The 26347-nt window shown below is 40.9% G+C and overlaps 1 protein-coding gene across 1 annotated transcript in view; it reads left to right on the top strand.

The window, feature by feature from the left end:
• Positions 1-188: 188 nt before the first annotated feature.
• Positions 189-26347, top strand: part of BMPR1A (bone morphogenetic protein receptor type 1A) — a 74241-nt gene continuing 48082 nt past the window's right edge. Inside the window, exon 1 of the mRNA XM_065746807.1 lies at positions 189-330. The gene's annotated coding sequence lies outside the window, so the exon portion shown is untranslated. The remainder of the gene's footprint in view (positions 331-26347) is intronic.

Genomic DNA, 26347 nt, shown 5'->3' with positions numbered 1-26347 from the left:
GACGACCGTGGGCGCCGCCTCTACTGCTGCTGCTGCGCGCGCGTCCGCCGTGCGCGCGCCCGGGCTCTGCGGGTGCCGTGATTGGAATCCGGCTCCGTCCCGCCCCGCCCGCTCCGCAGGGACGCGTCGGGAGCGCCCGCCGAGGAGCGAGCCTGCGCCGAGCCGCCCCGCCCCGCCCTCCCCCTCCCGGCGCTCGGCCGCCTTCGCTCCCGTCTCGCAGGAGCCGTCGGGGTTTCGGGCGCGGCCCGCGTAACGCGGCGGGAGCGGCTCCTCGCTCGGTCTTACTTCGCCTTCTCTCCCGCCGCGAACGATGAGGAGCCTCCAGGAGCGGTGAGTGCGGGGCCGGCCGGGCGGTGAGGAGCTGTGCCGCGCCGCGGTCCCGCGTGCCGTCCCCTCTCAGACTGCGGGGCTCGGAGCACCGGGCCCTCGTCCCGTCCCCGGCCCGGTCTCCCCGTTGGGGCGCGGGCTGTGCCCTCCGCTCCGCGCCTGCCCGCGGCTCTCCGGCCCGGCCGCTCCTCCCATCCCCGTCGCCGAGTGGCCGCTGCTCGCAGACCGTCTGCGGGCGAAGCGCGGGGGGCTCCCGGGGCCGCGGCTTCCTGCGTGGGCACGGGGCCGCCAGCGGGGCCGGGCAGGCCCGGCGCACGCCGCTCTGTCTGGCCGCCTTCGCCCTCCCCCTGCGTCTGCGCCCGCGGTGTTGTAATTCCAGGCGCGGTGCCGAGCCGGCGGCGGAGCGGGGCCTGCGAGCGGCTCGGGGAGGCTGCGGGGAGCGGGGGCACGGCGGGAGCCGGCCCAAGGCACAGCGGCCTGGGCATCCAGTGGAACCGACGGCGTCCGCTGTCCGGTTCCGGTTCAACGCGGTGTTCTCATACCTGGTGACAGAGCCTCCTGAAGAGGCTGAGACACTTGGATGGCTTCTCATCGGGTTGTAATCTGCCCAGCTGAGAGTGAGTTAAGCAGCAAGGAGTGGTGGGAGGCTGTAGCACGTCTGTGAAGCGGTTGTCTGGCCTGTTGTGATGAAGGCAGTGCAGTGGTGAGCCTTTCAGGTGCGGACCGATCGTGTTTGCTACTTGTGTTCTGAGTTCTGTGAGGACGGGTAACTCTTTGGTGGGTTCCACATGCAGTCAGCTTCTCGGTGCCTGCCCTCTGTGGGAGTGGAGGAGCTCCTTCTACGATAGCCTGGGCTGGAACTGTTCCCTAACTCACAGTACCGCCTCATCCTGGAATAAAGAGCTGCATGAAACCAATTGATATTCAGATACTTTATTCCACCCTATAGCTTATGAAACCCCCACGTTCTGGCATTTCACAGAATTGTAGGCTTTGGTAGGGGACCTTTAGGGATCATCGAGTCCCAATCTCCAAAATCTTGCCAGTAGCAGCTTGAAAAGCATACCTGAATACTTGTTGACAATGTGTATCCTTGGGTCGTTACTTTTGTTACTTTCTCGTAGGTCTTTCAACAGCCGTGGTTTGTTGTGTCAGGGTCTGGGTGGTTCATGTTTCTGTATGGACACATTTGTGCACACCCGGAAGGCTCTGAGTGTGGAGTTCTGTCGTAGATCTTAAAGCACAGCTGCAATCTTCAGCTGCCTGTTCTCTCTGTACGATCCCTTTGGCCACTCTGTCTGGGAACAGTGAATTCATGAGGGCTGTTTGGAATCTTTCTCTTTACAATGAAAAAGATATTAAGATTTGGAAGGCACCTCTGGATGTTTACCAGGTCCAGCCCCTGCCCAAAGCTGGGAAGTCATCTGTTGGTAAATAGCCAGCAAGAAGTAACACAGAACTTGGAGTCCACCAATCAAATATCATTCCTTAGTCAAAATGTGGGGCCCAGATTCTGGTGTTTGTGACACTGCTCATCAAGATCGTTGCCATCAGAACTGTGAGCTTTGTTGAGAGAAACAAAAATACTCAATACCATAGAGTAAGTGGTGTATGTACTTCTTGGTGCCAAACTTAGGGAACTGAGGGACTAGAGCATAGATGATATAACTGGTCGTTAACCGTATTCTGTATAGCAGTTGGCATAATTTTTCAACTACTCCGAGTTAGGGTTAACCAAATTTGGATCTCATCTGTGTTTGAGTGTGGTGCTACTCAGATGTGCAATAAGCAGCCTGCTAACTTCCTTTAGAAAGGACATGTGTTTCCCATAGATGAGCGTTACTGTGATATGAGATGTCACGAAGCATTGGACTGCAGGGAGAAAAGCATTTTGAAGAAACAATAAATAGCTTTGTGTACTTCCTGGAGTCCTGAAAAGCAAGCAGTGGGTGGATGGCTTTGGTTTTTATTTATTTTCTCCCTTGGTTTAAAGGTAGGAATGACGATGGTGTTGTATTTGTTCTCCAAGAAGCAATTGGAACATAATGTGACTATGCAATGATATTTAAAATCTTACCTAGTTGTTCTTTAGTACTTACTTACTAAATATTCACTACCTTAAGTTTTATAGTGAGAAATCAGGGAAGGCTATATTTGCAGCTCAAAAGAAAAAAAGTTGCTTTGAAAATAGCAGTGTTAAACAGCACTGAACTAATGGAATCTTTCTTAAAATGTTCATCATTCATTGTAACTAAGGATTTCTACAGCTTCTGTGAGTAGAATGAGGCCCACGTATGTCACAGACATGTCATGAATGTTTGGATAAGTCCCCGTCATTAAAGTGATCAAAGAATAGGTATTGGTGCTTGCAGTAACTTTGATTCAGCCAAGCTTTCAAAGGCATTGAACTCGCCTTCTCCCAAGTCCTTAAAAGCAAGAAACCCACAGGAAAAAGCCAACCATTCTGTTTTTGTTTGTCATTGTGGATAGCAGCTTCTGGCATAAGGACAGCATCTCCCTCAGTAGCAGGTAGATGTCTGACACGTGGAGCTTCTGTAGCTTTGGTAAGTGGCTGGAAAGCATGGATGGATAAACAGACAAGACAGCATAGGTAAGGGAACGTACTACATATGTGTTTCTCCCTTGCTTATGACAAGCATCAGTTGAAGATCTTTCTGTCTATGAAAGGTCCTGGTAGTTTTTGGTTCCTCATCTGAATGTGGGGGGAAGAAAACAAAGCATGTCTTCAGTGCCTGAGTTTTGCTTCACATACCTTAATATTTTCTGTAAATAAATCACATAAGTGTTGAAGTAATTTTAAGATATGTCACTTCAGAGCTGTTATGTGTAGGCACTGATGGAGTTCTTAGAGCCTTATTTTGCACATTAATATTCCCAAAATGCGTGTGGGGGTAGGGGGCAGTGTATGTGCTTGATTTTGACAGCATGCTTGCCTCTAGCAGCTGATGATTTAGTAGTTTTTCTTCCTTGAACAAGAGCTGCAAAAAATCTTTTGCAGTTGCTTCACCAAACCCTTGCTGATTATTCCTAGTCATGGTGATGTCATGGAGTTTCTGTGCTTTCTAAAACATTTAGTACTTTAAAGGGAAAGCAAGGAATTTCTGTCTCTCTTGTAGGCACTTAAAAGTCACAGTGAAGTCTGTAGATCAGTTGATTGTTCTCAGAAATAAAGTTGTTTTATTTAACTCCCAAGGAAGCAAAAACCACATAGAATTTAGCCTGCTACGTTGAATCCTTAAAAAATAATCTGTAGACTGTAATGCGTGCTCCTTGAAATAGGACAAAAGAGTTGAAGTAGTCACCTAATTTATCTTTGCTGTAAAGAAAACATGACTTTTGCTTTCCTAATATTCTTATTACTCAGAATTACTGTTTTGTGAGGGATTCAGTCCAAAAACATATGCTCAGTAGTTTGTGCTCTAGGCGTGTGTTTTGTGCCTCCCTCAACAAAACAAAGCAATTTTTCTCCTTGTCTTTAATATGAAGAATTTCATTCTTCTCTAGGGAGGGTGAATTTTAGGTTCCTTTTGTTTTCCTGTGTGACTGTGTCCTGGCTGCAGCCTCTGGCTGATCTGACCACTATGTGAGATGGAACACTAACACCACATGGGAATAGCAGAAATGAAAGAATGTTGAAGTTTATTGTAGTTGGTTTACTACGGAAGTTTCAGTGTTTTTGATATATAGTGAGGCTTGAGATCTTCATTTGTGTTACAACAGAGATAAGATGTGTGAGTTTCTGGTTCTGATGCTGTTGTGAACTTTACACGGATGCTGTGGACAATATGATTGTTATCTTTCAGATTTATAATGCGGTTGATTTATTCCTTGCCATTTTCTCTATTGGGTGTCTTATGGTCTTTGTATTTCTTTTGAGTTCTGTGCGATTCACTCAGCTTTACTGTTTCAGAATGAATTGGTAAGTAAAAATCAAAATAGATATTAAAGCAGACAAGTGAATTCTAGTTCATGATTGTGTTAAAATGTGCAGGTTGTAGATGCAAGAAGAGATGCAAAAGAGAAGACTTTAAAGTCCAGTGTGTTATCTCCTTAGAATTTGTTCTAGAGAAACTGATAGACTCGATGGAGTGATTCCTGTTTGCTCATGGTGGGATAACTTGCCTGTACTAAATTCAGAGGTGTTTGCGTTCCTTCGGATGAAAACCAAGTGTTCTGGTTAGCACGAGGGGTATGCAACTCATTTAAAAACCTGAGAAGTTTTCAGTATGACAAAATCTGTGAGGCAGTAGTTCAGACAGCATGATCCCTGTGGCTCCTTAAAATAGAAGGATATAGTAGTTTAAAATGTGATTTTTTTTTTAGTACATGATAAATGGGCTGTGCAATAAAAAAGAAGAAAAATTAGTATTGCTACTCCAGCTCAGTGGTGCTGTAGCTTAATTTCTATCACATGTTATAAGAGCCACTACCTGTTTTACAAAACTTTTGAGACTACTTCAGTTTTCTCCATGTTTCTTCATGTGATTGCTTTGCAAGATGGCTTCAGTCCTTAGCATAAAATGTGGAAGCACCTAGCAATTTTTTCTCTGTATTCCCTCAGTGCATTGTCCTACAGAGGAAAAAATATCAGCCTTGTTGTGCTGTGGCTTATAAGAAATGCAAGCAGATGTAGCAGGGGTAAGAAAGAAAGATATCAAAGAAAGTCTCTGAAGTCCCGTACCAGATTTCAGACCTGGTTCTTAGAAGCTACTTCCTTTTCACTGTTGCAGCTGTTGAAATTTTCTGAACTTGCTATTCTTTCAGTCTCTTGTCTTAACAATGTTAATTATTAACAACTTTTTCTCAAGTTGAGGCAGGGGGGAGAAAACGTTCACGTGCGTTTACACTTCCTTTGTAAGAGCCTGATGCCAGACTATACTGGAAATCAGTGGGTAGAGTCTGAGTTCTATGGCCTGATGTTGTGCAAGACTTTGCTGCTACAGGGAATTAATATTCTGCTCACAAAAGATTTGATGCACATCTCAGTGCATTACATGTCAAGAGATAATTCCGTGGGTATAGAAGCAGTGAAAAGGATAGTGGAGGATGTAGCCTGGCTTGTACGTTCAGATATCGTTTTCTAGTCCATTTGTTCTTTTCCCTATTTGTTCAGTTGAAAGTTCAGTCTGTAGTACTGATGCAGAGACACAGACACTGTGTCCCATGGTGTTGTGCAGGAATATAAAGTTGGTTTGAAAACAGAGCATGAACAAGTAATATGGGTGGAATTGTTTAGCAGGAAAAAATATTGACAGGAACTAGTATACCCTGCTCTTGCAAATGGAAGAGAACATTGTGAGAACAAGCTGCGCAATTGATAAAGCGGTTGGAAGCACAAAGAAAAGCAGAAAGATGTGCACAATGTGTTCTGTGTTCCCTCCTCTTCCTTGAAGGAGAATTACAGCTCTTCTAGAATTCCTTGGAGTAGGTTTTAAGAAGTTCTTTTGTGCCCTTTTCTGCCTTGGCCTAAGGAAAAGCTGTTCAGAACCAGCTGCTGACCTGGAAAGCTGGGAGTTAATTACAAGACGGGTAGGGATACTGCATAGGAAGGCTCTGCCTGCTAATTAGGTACAACCATCCTCAGACTCAGCACCCAAGACATGGACTATCCTCAATTCAGATTACTGAATGAATTTTAGCAACGGCGAGAAATTTGATAGTGATACTGATCTTTAAGTAGAAATGTCCCTGAAGGAAGAAATTAAAAAAAAAACAAAAACCTTCAAAGCAATTTGAATAAAACTTTTTTCTGATGTCTCTTCTCAGAGACGAAATTAACCTTGCAGAATAAAAATTTATATGCTTTTTTTTGTTGTCATACATTGCCGTTTCTCTAATTTTATCTATGTTTACTTGATCACGACAGTTCAGTTTATTTTATGAACATATCTTATAGAAAATTGTCTCTGGGAATGTTCTGAGGTGTGTATGCCATTCATTAAGACTGAAGGTAATGCCCTTCCTCACATAGGCAAACAGTTATTGTAAGCTTAAAAATTAAGTAAATATTGTTAGGTTTTGAAACCGCATCTATCACAGTTGCTGAGCTGGACTTAGTGATCCTACCTTGGGTAACTGTTCTTTATAATTCATAGTGTTGATTGAAGTTTAAGAGCAATTCCTGTTAATGCCATAATCTTCTACTTTGGTTAGCAGAATGAAACTTTTTTTTCAACTGTGCTAATTCCATTTTTGTTTTCTGATACTACTTATACCTGAATTGATTCTTCACTGAGGTAGCTGAAGTGAGCAGCCACTGATGGTGCTTTACACTGATCTTAATGCTTTTTAACACTATTTTGGTAGATGGTAAGATACTTCTTTTCAAACTTACAGTTAATGCAACTCTTTTTAGGAAGAATCAAGAATTTGAACGTTGTTCCACTCCAAAGTCAGGGCAGAGGGCTATGGTGAAGCGCCGGAACATTGCCATATAGCTGATATTCTTCAGTTTCCTGCTCTTAAAATTTCATGGAAGGAATGCAGTTAGAGACTTGCCAATTTGGGTTACACCAGGAACTGTGAAATCAAACCCAACCCAGACAGGACAGTTTTTATTCAAACCCAAGTCTCCGTTAAACTGTTTTTGTTCCTCCCCTGGCCCTGCTTCATTCCCCCACCTCTCTTCGAATTCGCAAGTTTTTAAACGTAGAGATGTTTCTAATTTAGAAAATTATTTTGGTGTAATGAACTAAAACAGAAAAGAGGGGACGAAACTGGGGGAGGTCAAAAAACAGATGGAAATAGAAAATCTGAAAACATCTAGTTAAAAAAAAATACCCTTGAAATAATGGAATCTAAATGCTGAAATTATACATCTGCTCGGCAGCTGTGCATTCCTTAGCCTGGGGATCTGCTGCAGAAATGGCGTTAGGAAGCTTTAAGAAAAAGTTTCAGATACGGTTGTATAATATTTATGCCTCTTTGTTAACAGTCCTAGAAATCTGCAGGAGGAGACAGAGGTGAAGGGAAGAGGTGTCAAGCTGTTGTGAGAAGGGCCTTCTTTGTCAGTAAACATCCGTAGTGTTTATACTTGTTACTGCATGAAATTCTGTCATTTTCTTTCTCGGCGGTTCTTTGTGAGTATCTTTTAATTTAAGCTGAGTTTTAATTATCAAAAGCTGAGGTGGTCACAGGGAAAAATATCCAAATAAAAAGTACTTGTATACGAAACAACAGTGAGTTACTAAGAGAAGAGATGAAAAACCCAGCCTGAAGTGTTTTGTTCCCAACAATGGCCAGCATTACTGTTCTGGAGGAGTGTGAGAGCCTGTAGCAGGCAGAATTACACTGCTCTGTGGCAGCTTCTGCCTGAATCCCAACAACCAGAAACCAGCTGAGACCTTAAATGTCGGTGTGTACATCCACAGCATGTTTCTATACAGGGTCACAAAGAGTTTTGCCTATAACTGAAAGTGCCTTTATAAGCTATTGAGCAAGGTGTAAAATTATATGTTTTTGTGTTTTCCTTTGCATTCTTTTTTTTCCTTTGTACCGTTCTGCTGATAGTGGTGTTAATCAGTTCTGTGTTGAGACTGAAATGACTTAGAGCAGGTCTGTGATGACTTTTCCTCTGTAAAAGGGCGACAGCTGTGAATTTCTGCTTGAAGGAATTTTGGCCCGAATTTCAAAATCTGATGTTACGTATCATGATGTAAATGCTATGAGTTTTTGTTTTGGTTCTTTGTTTGTTCTTTCTTTTGTTTTTTAGAAACTCTGAGAACAGTTTTCAAAGTGTTTCTGGTTTTGGAAGAAGTGTTGCTTTTATAGTAAGATAATTTAGTACGTTTGGAAAAACTGAAGTTAAAATAGCGAAAGTGATATGGAGGGGGAAGAATTGAGGGGGAAAAAGCTTTGGGTGAGCTGCAAATGTAGGTGACAAAGTCTCTTGAGGATATGAAAGCAGAAATGGAGTTTAGGGCAAGGAGTTTCAGGTAAAAGGAGACAAGGTAGGGGAATAGCAGCATGGCAACGTTGGATAGGTTTGAGCTCGGCAACACAGTAGAGGTGAGGTATACAGAGAAGAGATGGGGCACTAGGATGTTCCTTCACCAGCCCTCTTCCAGCAGACTTTGTTCAACAGAGACTAATTTATCTCCTTTCTCTGAACAGAACTGCACAGCAGCTCTTTAACTGTACTCTTCTTCACAGCAAGCATTCCAGTGTTGTAATTTCTGATTATTCCCTCCAGTATGCATGACTTGATAGCATGATATGCGACTTCCAGCCGTTACAGTTTTGTCAGTAAAATGTTTCCCTCCATGCAATTTATTACTTTCCTGTATGCATTTTGACTTGAGTATTTGTCATATACAACAAACTGGAGCAACTGAAGGTGTATGTGCTGCTTCATGGCTGCAGTCTCGTTGAAATCCTGGAGGTGCAGATGGATAGTTGACACAGCTGGTGTGCTGCTGGCTCTTCAGGAGGTATAGGCTTGGGTTGTGCTTTGCCTCTTGGGGAACGATGAGAATGTGGAGCTCTGCCTCAGGATGGGTAAGCAGTAGTTCACAGAAAGTGAGTGGGTCAGGATTAGCAGGTAGGTCAGCATGGGTGGCAGCCTTCCATGATGAAGCACAGTGGATGGCAGAGAGCGGCAGAATATTGTTCATCTTGTCTTTGGTGAAGCTTTTGACAGAGTGTATTGTAATAACTTTGTAGACAAACTTAGAAAAGTGTGCACTAGACAGACAGTAGGATGTCCTCCCAGCTGCCAGACTGACACAGCTCTGAAGAGCAGTGTGAAGTCCAACTGGAGTTCAGTGGTAGGTCCCAGTATAGTGTGATAGCTTTGGTAATGACAGCTGCATGGTGGAACAGAGTTCACACTCAGCAAGGATGTAGGAGTGTTATTCAGAGGGATCTGGACAGGCTGGAGAAATGAGCAGAGAGGATACTCATGTGAAGCTGAACAGAGGGAAATGCAAAGCCCTGTGGAGGGATAATCTTGTGTACTGGTTCAGACTAGGGTCTGACTGCCTGGAGAGCAGCTTTGCAGAAAAGACCCTGGAAGTCCTGTTCGACAAGTTGAATGTGCCCTTGCAGCAAAGTAGGTGAATGGTATCTTGGGCTGTGTTTGGAAGAGTGTTGCAAGCAAGTCCAGGGAGGTGGTTAATCCCTTCGCTGCACTGGTGAGACAACTGGAACACTGTGACCACTTCTGGTTCACCGTACGAGATGGGTATGAATGTCCGGAGGAGCTGTAATACGAGGAGGGGCTGAGAGAGCTGGAACTATTGAGCCTGGGGAAAAGAGCTCAAGGGTTTCTCATCAATGTGCAGAAGATCCTGATGGAAGAGCATAACAGACTGCACCAGTCTGCTCAGTGGTGCTCAGGGACAGGACAGAGGCAGTAGGTACAAAATGAAATATAAGGAATACTATTTAAGCATAAGAAACAACCTTTTGCCTTTGTTTAAATATATATATATATATGTATTTAGAAACAGTGTTGGTCAAACAATGGAACGGATTTGCCCTGAGAGGCTGAGTAGTTTCTGATATTAGAGATGCCTAGGATGTGACCAAACACACCTCAGGACTGCACGGAGGTTCCTGCTTTGAGCACTGGGCAGTCTCTATGGGTTGCTTTACACCCCATCTGTTCTGTGCTTCTGTAAATGTAGTGTTAGTTGGTTGGTTAATCTAGATAAATCCAGGTATTTTGTTCCTTGTTGCGGAATCCTGGGTCCGGATCGATTGCTCTCGGGCGGGGAGCACGACAGGACTCAATACATGAATGATCAGGCTTCAATTTATTACCCGGACAGCCTTATAGTGTTTAAGACAGGGGCGTACAGAGAATAGCACACAATCATTGGCTGAGAGCCTCAGAGAAAAACAACTTTAAGCAATTCCCAACAATTAACAGCAGTGAGAAACCATCCTGAGGGAGGTAACTCTTGATATCATCCTAATCCTAAAAAACCCAAACAGGAATGTGTCGGCGGCGGGTGTGAAAGGCAGTGCTGGCAGGGCGTCCCCTGTTCAAAGTGCACTTTACCTCTCCCACTCGCCACAGACCATCTCCTGCTTTTACTTTTCTCGAGGTTCACACAGTGTACTTTCCCTTGAGCACCGTATCAGTGTGGCCAGTGCATAATACAGAGCCCAAAGGGAAGAACACCTGCTAGTTAAACAGAATAGACTATCAAGGACAGCTTACTCTAAAAATACCTAAAGTTACAATTATCAACAGTCCTGTGAAGCCTTCTTCACTGAAAGCAGGGTGAACAACATAATCACAGAAGTTTCCCATAGATGTCTTGGCAGCTTGGGTTGCTCAGCTGAAGCAGTTCTTGTCCGCCTTGAGCTGTTTATCACTTGGCCCAGGAGCATCGTGACCTCCTATCAACATCTAGTACTTTTCCATGAATATGTAGTCTGTGCTACCGTACAAACTATGCTCGTACATATTACCAGGACCTCCATGCTCCTGAAGCCATTCCCCAACAGTTCCTTATCTCCTTGGCTTTTCTTTGATTTTTTTTCTGAGTTTCTCAGAACAGTCTTTCAACTTACTCTCATTCATTATTATTCTTGTCCACTCTCACGTCAGGTTTGTTTTAACCTGGTTGAGTAAGGGAGCCATGTCTCAAATCTTGGGGTTGTTTTATCACGTGAATAGATCCACTGGCTTCTCCTTCCCCCATCTACTGTACCAGCTGTGTTTTAGATGGAAACTGGGGAGGAAGGTGCTACTCGTGCTTGGTTACTCTGCTGAGCAGGCTGGAAACTCACTGCCCTTCCTAGTGGCTTTGCCACTTGCTGTGGCTTAGAAAATAGTTGATAAGGCTGCTAGCATAGAAATAGGTTGTTTTTTTTTCTCCCATCCCACTGCAGAGTCACCAGGTTTCAGCATTTTTGCTCTCCATCTTTAGTATTCTGACTATTCCTAAATAATCTTCAGTATACATTTTTGGTTGTTTATTTTGTTAGCTCATTTTTAGTTCATTTTTTCTTAAGAGTCAGCTAGCTTACTTGCCTTCTGCTTGAGTATTAGCAAACTGATTGAATGCATTATTTGTCAGATAAATTACCGGGGTCAAGAGTTTAAGGAGAATCAATATCAATTTGCGCTCTCCTCACTTTACTATTTTAAATCTGTTATCTCTGATAGAGAAAGTGACCGTGGTAAACATGATGGTAATACTGAGTATTGCAGGCAGTCAGGCATAACTGCTGAATGTGGCCAAGTGATGTAATAAACTATAATGTGTGTGCACAGGTATTCACACGTATGCATGCAGATCAGGGAAGAGGTACTGCAGTTTTTATAAGTGAAGGTCATATGTCACTTGTTAGACCTTCAGAGGAACAGCAAGTATTTGGTTAGCAGTAATCTTGTTCATAAAGTCATTGTGAAGTTATGAAATATTCATCCTGTCCTCAAGAGGGTGGCAAAAAGTCTCCACCAAGAAAAATCCAAAACACTTTTTCAGTAAGAGAGGATAATTCTACCACGTGCAAATAATTTATTAAAATAAAGGGGGAAAAACATTACAGTTAACCCTGCAGTGGAAAGGTATTAACATCCTTTTGGGAAGCAAGCCTCTTGCATTTTGTGTTTAGAAAGGATTTGGGAAGTGGTGCAGATGTAACAAAACATTTAGAGGATCCAGGTGTTGTAGGCTGAATCTAGTAGCACCACTGAATGTCTGGATGATAAAATGTCAGATGAGATACAGTAAGTGCAAGGTAACAGTTCTAGTGTGGGGAAAATAGTTAAAGATTCTAAAGTAGGCATTAAGGCTGTGGAATATTTTGGATAGACTTCTGAAGAGCTCTTCAGTGTGAAGCTCCAACTTCAGATCACAAATATCTGCTTGCAATGATTAATTTCATTTCATTCCCTTCCATCCAATGCTAGTAATTATGGCCAGGTGGAAGGTTGGATTTGTTTGCTAATCGTACTGAAAACTAACCCTACAAAAAAGACCCTAATTTTTCCTTCCAGCTCACCAAGAGACCAGATGTGAAGTAATGGGGGAGGAGTGGCAGCGCTTCCATTCTTGCAAACAGCCCAGTCTTAAATAAGTTTAAGCCAATTTTGAAGCAGCATTCTATACTCTCATTATAAGTTGTTTTTTTTAAATGTGATTACACAGCTGTGCACGTTGATTGTACATAAGCATGCACATTATGTAATTCTGGTAACACAATTTCAACAATCTCATTAAAACAAGAAGGTTGGTCTTTTTTTCCTTCCCCCAGCAGTGCTGGTTTGATGCAGTTCTCAATAGGCTTGAGCTTCTCATGTCCGGGAAAGAAAAATAATGGAGAGGGCAACGTGATGGTAATCTATCAAACCTGAAATGAAATTAAGAAATTTATAGGGAATAATTTTTCTCCGCTATTTTTTCTTTTCCATGGTATAAGGAGAGGCAAGTGGTTTCTTACCCTCCATACAGTGAATACTTAGGCTGAAGAGTCAGCGCCAGAATATGTGTATTCAAAGTACCTTACAAGTTTGGGTTCACACATTTTTTTTGAAGGATATGTCCATTAGTGGGAATAGTGTGGTAACTTGTAGCCAATCTTAGCCACTGCATGGGCAATTCCTAACCAGGGCAAACAGGAAGGTGCTGTTCCTACCTTTTTTCTCTACGTGCCTGGTTGCAAGGCGGTGTCCCACATGGACTCAGCCAGACATCTGGTAGAATCACTATGCTAATTCTTCTGCCTTTTATCACACTAGCACACACACCCAGTCACGTCAGCTCCTCTGCTGTTATATTCAGGAGTGACTTTCACACCTACTTCTTGTTATATCACACTGACGTCTAGCTGCCTTGATTGACACTTTCATTGGCTTAGGTTTAATGATACGGCCATCAAACATGAAGTAACATGTTTTTACTGTCTAACTTGTCTCGAATGTTTTCTGTTCGGCTATTTTATTTAGTGTGGAAAGTCTGATGATATAGTTTCCTGAAGACTGCAGCAATACAGCCAGATAGGCTTCCATTGATGTCTGCAATGAAAATCTGCTAGACGAATAAATAACTAGCAGACTGAGGGCGGCTTTAGATAAGCAAGCCTAACAGCTAGGTGTGCTAGAAAGGCCAGTTCTGCACTCTGTTAACACCACCCATGTGTGTCCTTACCTTTTCCTTTAAAGCAACGCTGGCATTCCTGTGATGCCATAGGAAGTTATGTCTAAACGGATTACTTTTTTTTTTTAATTTTTTTTCCCATAGGTTTCCATTTTTGCTATGGTTGGGACGGACCAGTGGAACAAGATTCCCCTTCCAACTGCAGCTTGGCTGTAGTGTAGGTTGCCTGTGGGCAGAGCTGCAGTTTGAGAGTATTACCTATTTTGGAACACTGCTTTTCATTACCTTAAGTAATAGTCTTCCATGTAATCTGTTAATGTACATGAAGTTCGTTCTTCCCACACACCCCAAACAAAAATGGGATGAGCAGAAACTTTCCCATCCCTACATCCACCTTTGTTCTTTTCCTTTTGCAGTAATGTCTTCTGTTTCAGTTTTGTTAAATGTTTCTGTATCTGATTCAGTATTTAACATTTGGGATTTGGGTAAATTCCTGATGCCAAAAATCTGAAAGACAAGGCATGGGTTTGACAATTAGATATTTTTGTAAGATGGTGAAATGGATATCACACTTTGATTTGAATGTCTTGAGCTGTATTATTTCCTGTGTTAGGATCAGAGGCGTTTGGAAAACTATTGTTCCTGATGAGGGGAAGTCAGGATGCATTCTGTCCAGCTACCAAGAGGCTGTTTGGCAGCAGAAGATGGGAGAGGGAGAGAAACCTGTGCTTAGAGGAATAGGCATGTCAGTTGAGAAGTGGATATGTTATGAAATCATACAGGGAGAAAGCTGGGGCAGTTGCACTGGGAAAAGATATATACCAAAACAGAATGTAAATCTCTGTAGGAAATGAGGCCTTCCCAGGTCTGCTGCTCATCATACAATTTATTGGATGTGTGGTGGATTTTTTTTTTATTTTTTCCTGAATGATGAGTTAAATTTGACATGGAAGAATCATTAGAGGTGTAAGAACCAGAAATACCACTGGTATTTGTTTAGTTTCATAGCTAGGGCAGAAATACTTGAACAAAACTTTTTGTTCTGTTTTCTCCAGGTAACCTAGGCTTCAGAAGGAGAAAAAAAAAAGCCAACACAATAAAATCTTTATATAGTAAGGACAGATTGAACAACACATTTTTCTGTTTCCAAATCCAAATAATTCAGTCAAAGGAAGCTAGAAGTGACATAAACATAAGTGAATGAAATGTGGATACTTTTAATTTTGTTTATTATATGCAAAACTGGCCTGTGGGTATGAATGGAGAAAAACATTTGAGAATTGAATACATCATATTTGAATGTATTTTCTGAAGAACTGCTACAGCTGAAGCAGAAGGCTCACTTTTTGACAGCTCACATAATGGAAAGAAATGCCATGAGTTGGTGTGAGAGATACACAAAAAATACAGCAATGAAACGTGCAACAAGGTCTGAGGAGAACTGATGCAGCCAAACGTTTATAAGTATACATGCAGTCCCCACTCCTCCACTTACTTGAACTCATTATGCTATTACAAAAAACTAGTTCTGTATAAACAGCTTTTTGCAAAATTGTTTAATCCTGAAAATGCTGGGATTTGCTGCATGCTGCTTTTTTTGCACCAAGTTTTCCACCTAATGAGAGCATAAATTATAATCTGAGCATATGCTTTTAGGAGGTAAACTAGGAAATACTTCATTCTTACAGAAACAAATTTCCCAAATGCTATTGATTTTTTTAATTTAGAAAGCAAGTTTCTTAAAGGTTTATTTTATTATTTTAAAAGATCTTTCAGCAGATCTGTTTCTCTTGCAAGCAGTTAACACAGGTCATGACTTCAGTTGACTATACTTGCTTCAGTTATGGCTCAGTAGGACTGCTCATGCAAAGATGTGTTAAAAAGTGGTGTCTAAAGTGACACTTAACTAAAACTGCTAGAAAAATTCCCAGTTGTAATTCTCATGAAATGAAGTATATTGAAAGGGATGGCACCTGTCAGGCTTTGTATTATGAATACATACAAGATGAGCACAATGAGAAGAGGATGCTTTCCATTTCAAGACTCAAAACTTTTTAACAGCGGTTATTTATTGTGCTACTATTAAGTGTAATACAGGCATTTTTATTTGGTAAGTGGTCTGTGGCCTTCAGAAAGGTTACAATTGTGAAGCCATAATGTTTGTTACTTTTCACTTATTAAAAGAATTTCCACTGACTTTTCCTTAAAAAAGGAATGGTGAGAAATCCTGATCAAACAGCAACCTGAGATATGATTCGTTTTAGATCTAAACATTTGGGTAAGAAGGCAGAACTCTAGTCTTTCATAATTGTTCTCCCTTTTTAGTGTGATTCTGAAAGTTCAGTGTTGCTGAGATTTGCTTGTCTGATTGGTTTTGTGGGGTTTTTTTCCCCTCCAGTTACTGGTTGTAATCTTTGCTGGCATGAAACTTGTGTTGAAGTGAAGTACTGAAGATGTGTGAATGTCCTCATAAAGCTTTCACACTTATGTTTTCCAACTGCTGTTTCAGAAAACATAGCTTTAGCAGATACTATCTTCAATAGAATATGAATACATTGGTTTAGTCTGCTGGGTTTTATGCTTGTTGAAGCCTTGAGGATTACTTCATGTTTTTACTGCTATCCTTATATACACTGCTTGCACTCAGTATCCCAGTAATAGGTCCTGGGGTTCAAAACACCTCCTGTAGGAAGGAGGAAAGATGACATTTAAAGGTGGGAGGAGGGCGTTAGCACAGGAAAGAATGAGAATGGAACGGTTACATAGGCCTTCTTAAAAAGAATCGATGCTAATAACTGTGTGCAAGCCATTTAAAATCTGTCATGTAATCACATTATGGTGGTTTGAACTTCAGTTTTAATGTGTAAACATACTTGCTTTTCCATTCCTGACCAACAATTTAAATAAATTTTATTCCAGACAAGTAAGGGTTATTAAATGTAGTTTAAAAGAAGAATAACTGATTGTTTATTTTAGAATATTTGTGAATCTTTGTTACCTTTAGGTTAATACAGAAATACAAAGTAAAATAGAAAATAGTTGATTAGAAATCGTGGTATTGCTTTGAATTTCAGACATCAGATACCAAATTGAACATTAGAAATAAGTGATCCAGAAATAAATATATGTGGATGAATAACAGATAGTAGCCATAATAAAGATCTCGTGGGGAAAGAGTGAAGACTTAGAGTTGCGTAATCTGAAAAACTGAAGGTATAAAAAATGATGCATACAGCAAAACAACTGCTTTACCTTTCTGTAAAATAAGAGTTCATCGGTCACTGTGTGCACAGCTTTTGTATTTATTGCTAATACTGACCTAGACAAATATTTGTGTATGAAATGGTCATATGCTGTGAGTAACAAAGGCATCTAAGTTAACGTTTTTGTTCTGATCCAAAACAAAAAGAAAGCTCTGCTTTTAGTTTGCCTAGTTTGTAAGGGTCAAGTAGTTAGCTGCTGCTGTTTCTGATCCTGGGCATGCTATAACCAGCATTAAGAAATATCTGTAGTTTTGTGGGTGTTGGTTGGTTTGGGCGTGTTGCTTTTTTTTTTTTTTTTTTGTAAATACATCAGACTATAGATAAGGGTGATACTTCCAAACAGCCTGTCTGCTCTACGTTCTTTCCCAGACTTTAAGTCTTCTGGAGGACCCCATCATCGTGGCATCTTACCTTCTTTCCTGGATTCTGAGGCCTTCTCATTAAAGCACTGTTCTAGTTCAGCATCTCAACATTAGAAGTTGTTTCCATTTTGTAGCTGGGGACCAGGAAGCCGAGTTAAGGACTGGATGTCTAAAGGTCTTTCGGCTCTCTATTTCCATTACTGACTTGGTAAATATATTTTAAAACCTAGGCCCCACACAAATTTCTGGCAACCTTTGTTGCTCAGTTGCTCCTCATTGTACCTCGTGGATGTCCTAAGGACTTGCAGTCCTCCCAGGATGCCTTGGGGGCTTTTTTTTCTGTTCATGGTTCTGATGGTAACTTACTACTGCTGGAAAAATGTTATTCGGCTTGATCTTTCCCTCTTACATTGTGCTGTTGCTAGAATGATTGATAGCTTATTTTCTTCAAGTCTTTGTCTCTTATCTGGTAGGATAATGGTATCTTACTGATTGCAGTATGTTCAGAATGGTAAAAATCTTGGCTATTTTGTTTACAGGAAAATACTTTGAATTGCAGCAGCTTTTCTTCATGCTATGGAAAACTCGGAGAAAAGAGGGCAAGAGTCTGTAAGATCAGCTTGTGTGTTACCTTGAGGCAGAGCTGCTCTGTGATTGTTTTTTTCTGTGTTCTGTGTGAGCACTCAGGCTCGGCTCTGTGGCTGCAGCACAGACCGTACGCATATGGTCTGGGAAGTGAATAAATTCATAACCAAGCTGTCCCTCTCCTTTGGGTTTATGAAGTACCATTGCTCCAAATGCAATTCCGCCGTGTGCAGTATACACGTATGGTTCGGTTCCAGCGTGCTGTGTTACATTAGATGCCGAAGAGTTATTCCGTGCTTTCGGTTACTCCTTGTTCCCCGTTGTTGGGAGCAGTGAAAGTGAGGTGCCCTCGGAGCGGGGCAGAGGCGCGCCGAACAAACTGACCTTCATGGCTTCACTGAGAGCTAATTGTTCCCAGAAGCACAACTGCTGTTGGCTTGCAAGCGCAGCCGCGTTACCAGGAAATCGCTGGGCATATCGGCTAGAAATGACAGATCCAAATGTACATACGCTGGGTACCTCCATTTTGCTACCGGGAAAGAAAGAAGGAAAAAAAAAAAAAAAAGTTCCCTATTCGAGCAGAGCGTACCCGAGTAGATGCGTTCCGCGCTAGCAGAGCCGAGATGCCATTTTAAGAGGTTAAATTACTTTCTAAATGCTGCTGCGAAGGAGGAGGGGAGGAAGGGATCAAGTTACTCGCTCGGCATTCCAGAGCCCGCGCCGCTCGGGCTGCAGTCGCGCTGGCGATGCTGCGCCGTGCAGCTGCCCCGCCCCGCCCCGCGCGTCGCCGTGCGCTGCGCGTCCTCCGCCTTTCTCATTTATTTTTTTGTGTTGCTCTTGTTGTTCCAAGTAAGCGTAAGAAGTTGCTCTGAAAGTACTTTGAAGCTTTTTTTTTTTTTTTTTTTTTTTTAAATATCCGAGCTGCTTGTTTCTCTGTTTACTTTTTGCCTAGCTATGACAGTGTTTGTAAGGATTTTCTGGAAATGATTCTTGAGCTTAAAATATTTCTTGGGGAGTTGCAAACCTAATAGTCTCATATGTTCATTTCTTACTCATTTTTCAAGTTGCTTTCTATAATTTACAGTTTTTTTTTATAAATTCGAGGTAAACATTTACTGTTTTCATAGAGAAGTAGCTTGATGTATTCTGTTATTTTATTCCCCTACAAAATAGCACTTAGAAGCAGTGTTTTAAGGGTTATATTGTTTCTCTTGAATGTTCGCATTGTAGCGGTGCCCAGATGCTCCTGGGAAGGACAATAGCTGCATACTTAATTTACCCTTCTTAAACCTTTTGCCATCTAAAAAGACAAAACCTGCAGGATGATATCATGGAGGCTTTTTGTAATAGAACTATATTTGTATCTAAAGTTTGGAGTCAACTTTAGAACAGAGTGCTCTGTGCAATATTTATTACAGTTGTTAGGGCCTAAAGATACAGCAACAGCAGATTTTATGTACCTCTAGGGTTAACACATCTGTGATCTTCTGAGGCTGCATAAATACTTCTAGGTAAGAGAAACTCAGGAAGGAAAACTAATAAGAAATTCCAACCATGTTCCGTTGGTTTTCTTTGTGTGTGTATGTGTAAGAGATTTTAGTTCAAATTGTAAATCGTGCTAGTTAGATGCCCTTAACTTTGTACTTTTCTCACTTTCTATCTTCTAGAAGAGACCACAAAAAATGAGACAAATAAGAACCTGTGACTTGCTTCAGGAGCTAAAAACAGCTCTGTTTGTGGGCCATCTGATCGAGGACATGAGATTTTACGTTTATTGGAGCTTGAATGATGAATGCTGGGTATCGAGTGCTGTGAAATGTACAAAGTAAATCAAATGCAAAAATACAACCGATTGGAGTTGTGTTATTTGTAAAAAAAAAAAAAAAAAAAAGTGTTAGATTATGGAATTCTTCATCACGGCACGTAGCCTTGTAGCAAAAGAGGTAAAATAATCCTGATTGCAGTTAGCAATGCAGCTCTCATCCAAAGAATTCCTTTTATTCCCCTGCCTCCTCCCAGAAATAAAAGCAATAGCCTGCTGAAACTGGGAGTCCTATGTCAGAATTCCCCAGTTGTTCCAGTTAGCATGAAGCACTCACTGAGAGGATCTTGTTCCAGTGAAAGTTCTTCTTTTCTCTTTATCCTGAGCTTCCCCAGACCCAGGATCAAAATGATCTTTGTTTCCCTGCAACAAGTCTTTGGTCTGCCCTCTCTCCTTCTAGAAGTACCTCTCGTACAGGCTGCAGAACTTTTCATCTTCTCAGCCCAAATAGCTCAGAAATCTGCTCTCCATGCACTGCTGTCCATTGCACACGCTTAAAACTGTGAATATAAGTTATCTTAAATTTACCCCTAAAGTTCAAGGTGAAAATGGATCTTTGCATCTCTTTTTTTTTTTTTTTCAGTAAGACCTGATAAAAATAATTGACTTGTCCATGTTCTTACTGTTTGCTCAACTCATTGTAGCCTACTTCAAAATGTGTGTAGTGTTGGTTAAAAATATTTATTCCAGAAAAGTAGTATGCACTGGATGCAGCTGTTGCTGACTTTATAAATGTAAATACTAGAAGAAAAAAAGGAAAAAACAACAACAACAAAAAAACAACGAAACACAAACACAACCCTTTTTTCCTGTTCCAATGTATGCATTTGTAGCAGGTTTTAGTGCAATTCAGCTGGAAGGTTTCTGCATTTTCAATCTTAAATCTGCATGTCATGACTAGAAATGAGAAAGGAATACTAATTCATATATATTGTGTTTTATTTAGTTACTTGTGCCAGTGCAGAAGCTTCAAGTAGTTGAGCTTTGGTTGTGAACTGACTGCTGAGGCTGAGGGTAGATTAATGGATGCTGAGCTCTGCGTAAATCTGCAGCACCAACACCCGACTTCTGCCTTCCTTGAAAGAGCTGCTACAGCCAGGCTGAACGTTAGCAAGAACATATCTGAATTATGTTGCTTCTGCCCACGCATGCTTACCTTGCAAAATGTTTGCATAGAGCTTCATGAAAACACTTCCCTTAATGTGCCGTGGCAAGCAAGAAAATTATTTTGGGCCTGAAATAACATGACGTTTAAGGTAACAACTGAGCAGATGGATGTTTCTAGTGCTGCTTTCTCTCTGAAAATTTTCAGATGTTTGTTCATCTGTCTGTGCAGTGAGATAATGGCCAGATAGGCGGTTCCATGATTTTTCACGTATTTTATGTTCCAGCTAGCAATTGTGGCCCCAAAATCATCACATCAGTTACTTGAGGAACCTCATATTTTGTTTATGTGAGTGCTAGCTCTGATCTGGAGCTGCAGGAGAGGAAAGGAAGTTGTGAGACCACAACTAAACCTCTCGGCTCACAATTCAGCTGAATTAGAACAGAAATGGCAGGCAGCCATTCAGCAGGCTCAGTCTATAGGTGTAGGTCTCTAGTACAAGGGGCACTGTCACAATGCTGTGACCTGATGGAGCAGAGCTGCTTAGCCAGCTAGAGGCATAGGAGTGATGACCTACCTGCTTGTAAGCTGTCTGAGAGGCCTTCTGGAGAAGGCAGAGCTGGTATTCCCTGAAGTCCATTTTCAAAGGATGAAAAATTAGTGGTTAGAAGTTACAGCAAAATAACTTCTTACTGGATCTAAAAAATAGAGATCATCATGAGAATGGGACATGTTGCTGAGAGAAGCTGAAGAAGTGACGTTCTTGGATGTGTTGAGTATGCTGCTGGACAAAGTGCTGTGTAAGCCAGTCTGACTTTGAACTGCGCTTTGTGTTGTGCGGAAGGCTGCACTAAGAAATTCTAGAGGCCTCTTCCAAGCTCAGTGAGCTGATGGCTTTTCTTGGAAACATGTCAGGTATATGGGGTTGCTGGCTGACATGAAGTGGTCTTCTCATCTTCCTCCACATCTTTGACAGTTTGCATCTTGTCTGCTGACTGACCCAATGGGTCCTTACTTGGCATTCTTTATCTTGCCTGAGAAAATGAATGGAAGGACAGGCACAAGGATCACTTGAAGTTGTTCAGCAGCAGCAATTTCCATTTACCTGGCTGCAGTGGTTCAATTTGGTTTGTATGTTGCGCCAAGGAAGGAAAATGAAATCTGGAACTTCAGTGTATAATTTGCAATTGTACCATCATCTTCCTTTAGTTTCATAGTTGAAGGAAGGACTTGGCTAACAGACAGTGAATGACCGTTTGTTTTTAGGGTCAGATTGGTGGGCTTTTCTGGCACATCTTTTTTAAGCAGGCAACCTCAGAGAATGTTATTTTTCATATCACTTCTAAAAATCAGGTAATTATCACAAAGATCTGTTTATTTCAGATGGCCTGAAGTGTAGCTTTCTAGGGGTTTAGGTTGCAGCATGAACAAGTATGTAGGCTATTTCTGTTCATCCCTTGTTTGCGGCAGTCTGATGTTCCCTAATTTAACTTTGTCTGTATGTGGAGAACTGAGGCAGGAGAGCTGCCAAATGATTTAGTGCTACAGGCTATCTGAAAATCTCAATCTGAATATTTTGTCAGTGGGAGCTGCTGGGTAGATACCTAGCATTTTTCTTGATAATTATTTTTTTTTTTGTCAGATCATTTAATTGTCTAAATAGATTTGGACTCCTGTTTTGTTTTAAATCTTAGCTTGTATTATGTAACAAAAGTGAAAGTAATTATTTACATTGCCTTGTGCTACAACAGCTACTTCTGCTATTTTTTAAAAAACATCAGTATTTATGGCCTGGGAAAGCCAACGTAATGCCAGGGCTGTTAAATGCTTTTTGTTTCTAAGAGCATATTTGAAACAATGGAAAGACTTTAAAAAATGCTTAAGTTCTGAAGTGTTTCTTCTGTCAGTGTTAGATTTGGCAGTGGTTCACAAACACAAGGAACTATTTGCCAGGAAAGGAGTAACTCTTAATGTACTTGCTGCAAGACCCATGATTTTTCTTCAGATGTTAAAACCCTATTGCAGAACTTAGAAATAAACTGCTCCCTTTCTTCTTTAAGTGAACTAATTGTTTATTTCTTCTTCCCTTTTGGGAGGTAGGATTTGAAACAGCAATATGTGGAACCGTTGGTCTGTGAGCAGTTATTTTTAAAATGTAATAAATATATATATAGACTTTTTTTTTTTTTCCAGCAGAAGGTAATGCGCATTGGATTTCCTAACTCAGGACAATGATAAACCTTGACAGGTTTTGGATTGGTGTTCTTCCTATCTGCTAGATGCCTCTAAGCTGGGAGAAACTGTTGATCTGCCTGAGGGTAGTAAGGCCCTACAGGGAGATCTGGATATGCTAGATCCATGCGCTGAGGCCAATTTTATGAAGTTTCTCAGCACCAAGCACTGGGTCCTGCGCTTTGGTCACAGCAATGGTGGGCATGCTGGTGATGGTCTAGATGATCTTAGTGGTCCCTTTCAACCTTAATGATTCCATGATTCCAAGTTTTGTGTTAGTAAGTCATTGTGGTTTTTATTCCAGCTGGAATTTTTTGGCAGCATTATCAGATGTGAACGTTATCTCTCAACTCCACAGAATCCTTTCTAGTTTAAATTGAAATGTCAAGCCATGTTGGAACTTGACGGAGGACCAGAAGCCTTGAGGCAGATTACTGAACTTGAGAAAATTCCCCATACACTAAAGTCTTGTATCTTTTAAGAATGCTTTTTGTCTGTTTTCCAAGTAGAAACTGCGTACTGGCTTTAAGTAAGGCCTCTCACCCTAGTGTTCTGTGACTTTTAATTTTGACAGTATAAAATCGACAGCTTCTATATTGCACATTCATTAATGTATGCTGATAACTAAGTGAATGATGTTAGCTTGCAAGTCGTGTTCTGTGTCATAGGGTATCTATAAGTTAGGACTGAAAGTAGAATATGTTATGCAATGATATTATTTCTGTAACTGTTGCAGCTTTTATATAGCCTAATTTTTTCCTCCAAACATCACTAAAAGATGTAAACATTTAAGATTTTTTGCTTTCCTGTGAAACTGTATTTGATGTTTTCTTTCTTGTTTTTAATTAAAACTTGCTCAAATGTGGCTATTCTTTTATAAAAAAAAAACTCACATGTCAGGCAAGTGCATTTATATTCTCCTTCTGCAGAGAGGGTTGTTTGTTTTGCTTTGTTTGTCATCTTGCATTAAACTCAGACTTCAATAAGCAGTTCCTCTCCTTTTGAATTCTTTGAGATTTGATACTTGTTTCTGCATCTTTTAGTTTTTATGAATCTTAGAAAGTAAAATATGTAATTTGATATGAAAATATGCTCTAGCAGAGGATTAGATAATAAAATGCCGTAACACTGATACTCCCGGTCCATGGTTGGACTAGATGATCTTGTAGGTCCTTTCCAACCTTATGAACCTATGAACCTATGAACCAGTATTCTTTTTAATAGCTGTATTTGAAAACCATCTTAGGAAAAAATGGTTTTTGATTATTTTTAGTAGCACATACAGTGAATAGCATCAGAGGAAGCTGTTTTACAGTGGATAAAATAAAGATAATAAAATAAATGTAATAAAGATAAGACCAGCTGGTAGGCAGCTTGCTGTTGTGTCACACATGTTTCTTACTGCAGTAGCAGAAGCCACGGTTTCAATAGTCCTGGGTATTCCATGAAGTATTTAAGTTTCCCTGTTGTTGACAGTGGCCTAGAAAGTCCCTTTGCCTGCTTTTCAGTGTCAGCTGTGTGTACTGCTGGTGTTATGTATTTAGTGTTAGATGCAATTATTTATCCTAAAAGCATAACATCAGAGAACTCTGAAACATTAGATGGATTTTTCATTTTGTTCAGCATCATGCCCTACTTTTATGTGAAAAGAAGCACTTGTAGCTCATCAAAATGCATTCAGCTTTAGTTGTAGAGCTAGAGCTTAAACTATTAATTCTTTTAACAGTCATAGCCAGATGAAAGAAAGGGCAGTTGACTAAAGAGTAAGTTAAATGTAGTAATTGTAGAAGTCTAAAGTTACTATTTTTAAAACTTGTATTTTATAGTTTGTTTAAATACTCCAAGTGCTGAAAGACATGCAGAAAAATAATGTAGCATTACTTTGCAGTAATGGAAAAACAGTCATTATTTCATGCACGGTAGACGATTTGCCTTTCTGGATGTTGCTGTACAGTGCACATAAGGCAGCGCGTGGGGGCTGAGGAGCTCTGGCATGAGCATTTGCTTTGGTGTATGCCTGGGTAGAGGTCTGGAGTCGTTTCATTGCTCTGGAGAGGAGCAGCAGTTGAAACAGCCGTTCTTTGTACACATCCTTTTGTTACTTGTTCTCAGTATCTTCCTCCTATTCATCCCATTCAAAGTATAAGAACAGTGTTTCAAGTAACTGAAAATACTGTATACACTGCTGATGAACTGACTTTTTTTTTATGGCCTTTTAAGCCAATGGGATTAAATCTTGTTCTTTCTGCTTGTTGAATCAAACAGAAGGGTACTGATTCATGCTGATAATATTTGCTTGTTTTTACCTTAACCTATTTTGTATATTTAAGAGTATCTTGAGCATCCAGTTTTCAAATGAAATAAGGTGTCTTTTTTTTTTCCCTCCTTTCCTGCAGACGTGGATAATAGTTCTCTGGAGCTTGTTTTCAGTGTGTCAGTCAGGTTACCACAGCGTGATAAGAATTATGTATCCAAACTGCTGCTGTTTTTCAATATCTAAGAACACTCATCTTGAGAACTTAAAAATGTTTTTTGCTACTTTTAACAAGCAGGAGGAGCTATGGGCAGATCTCAAGTTATTTAACAAAACAACCATCACCACCAGGAAACCCCACCTCCCCAAACCAGTTTGCTGAACTGTGCATAAGAAGAATTGATATTGGCATTGTACAAATTGCAGTGCATTAGGTTCTGTTGGCAAAGAAATAAAGCTTACCCAAGTGATCCTGTAGGCCAAGAAAGCCCACAAGCTCTTCGTTCATTGCACAATAACTTGATGCCATCCTGTGCTTTTGCAAGCCGTGGCAAGCTTTAGCAGGGATGCTATTAGGAATTTGTTGTTTTGGGTCACATACATCTGTGTCCTGTATTGTCTTCTGTCTGTATGTCCCACCATTCACTTCTCTGCTTTTGAGAAAGACCAAGATGCATGCAGTACAAATTACTTGATATTGTTGGTGGCTTTACAGTCTAGAAGTCATTTTATCAGATTTTATCTCTGAAATACCATATAACATTCCAATACCTGAGGTGTTCAAGGCCAGGTTAGACAAGGCCCTAGGCAACCTGATCTAGTACTTGAGCTAGCAGTTGGCAACCTTGCCTGCAGCAGAGGAGCTGGAACTTGACAATCCCTTCCAACAGAAGCCATTCTATGATCCTGGTTTAATACAAACATCCCGTATATTAAAGAACTTGAGAATTTCTAGGTCTTACCCGACATATATATATAGGTGAAGTATATTACAGCATCTTGAGCTTTCCAGGGCTTCCTGTTAATTCAAACCTTTTTTCTTTTTTTTTTTGTTCTTATCTCAGATACTCTTCCCTCACTCCCTTCCCCTCTACTCTTTTTAAGGATGAGTTCGGTTGTGGAAATGCTTACATTAAACTAATGGCAGACATCTACTCTAGCAATTGCCAGAATATGTGATGCATGCTTCTTTGATCAAGATTTAGTTGTTATTTAGATCTTTCAGATCTTTCAAGTTCTGTTTTCTTTTTAAATATAAAGAACTGAAAGGTTGTGAGTGAGTTGTGTGGTTGTTTAAATATACTCAAATATATTTTTCTCT

The sequence above is a fragment of the Cyrtonyx montezumae genome, unplaced genomic scaffold, assembly GCF_038088225.1.
Source record: "Cyrtonyx montezumae isolate F1298 unplaced genomic scaffold, pur_monq_1.0 scaffold_4, whole genome shotgun sequence".
Taxonomy (NCBI): domain Eukaryota; kingdom Metazoa; phylum Chordata; class Aves; order Galliformes; family Odontophoridae; genus Cyrtonyx; species Cyrtonyx montezumae.
Note: the sequence above shows the minus strand (reverse complement) of the source record. Positions and strands in the feature narration are given on the sequence as shown.